Genomic DNA, 929 nt, shown 5'->3' on the forward strand with positions numbered 1-929 from the left:
GCCCTGCTGCTTTCTCCGACGTTTCCTTGCCCTTCAGAGCTGCCTTCAGTGGCTCCTGTGACCTGGCACAAAGTCACAGCGAAGCCTTTTTTGCCCTCTGGGCAGCACAAGGGATCCCCATGAGAGCAAGCGAAATGCCAGAACTTTCTTCCTCATGCTTCTGTACTAAGAAGGAGGCATCTGAACTACATCCCACTGTGTGAGTGTGCCTGTGCGTGTACAGGATAAATACATACATATCCATGTAATTTTTTCTTCTGATTCTTCCAAAGATCATTTTGCAGAGAAAAAGGGGGTTTCTGGATGGTCAAAAGTCCTTATGCCCACATATGGGGTGGACAAAATCTGTCTGCATCGGAGTTAATTCCTGTTCCCTCTGCTGTGCTGCACAGATGGTAAATGGGCGTGAGGACAGGGTGGACCTCACAGCACCCCAGAATGGATGAGGTTGGAAGGGACCATCCAGTCCAACCTGCCTGCTCCAGCAGGGACGCCCAGAGCCACCCAGAATGGCTGGGGGTTTCTATAGGAAACACGATGGTTTTGACTGATGGTGTCAAATCATGGCGTCGAATTTGACACCATCTAATGGTGCCAAATGGCAGGAGGGGCCCCTGGTTTACCCAGGGCTCTCCCGCCCACGGGGAACCCCTTCCCAAGGCACCTCTGCCCAGGCAACGCAGAAGGGCAGTTCCCCTGGGAGGCTCCCCGCATACCCGAGCCTGCGGGCGGCCCCTTGCGGCCTCCGTGCGCCCGGAGGGACCCTGCGGGCCTCAAAACGGCGGCCCGGGAGGCTCCGCGCGCCCGAGACCGTCGGCGCCCCCAGCCCATGGCGGCCGCCGCCGCAGCGGGACCCCTGGGCCCCGCCCCTTCCCGTCCCGCCCCCTTAGGGCGGAGCCTGCGCGCTGGCCCCGCCCACGCGGCCCGGC

This window comes from Nothoprocta perdicaria, unplaced genomic scaffold, assembly GCF_003342845.1.
Source record: "Nothoprocta perdicaria isolate Ctin4 unplaced genomic scaffold, notPer1 scaffold_486, whole genome shotgun sequence".
Lineage (NCBI taxonomy): Eukaryota > Metazoa > Chordata > Aves > Tinamiformes > Tinamidae > Nothoprocta > Nothoprocta perdicaria.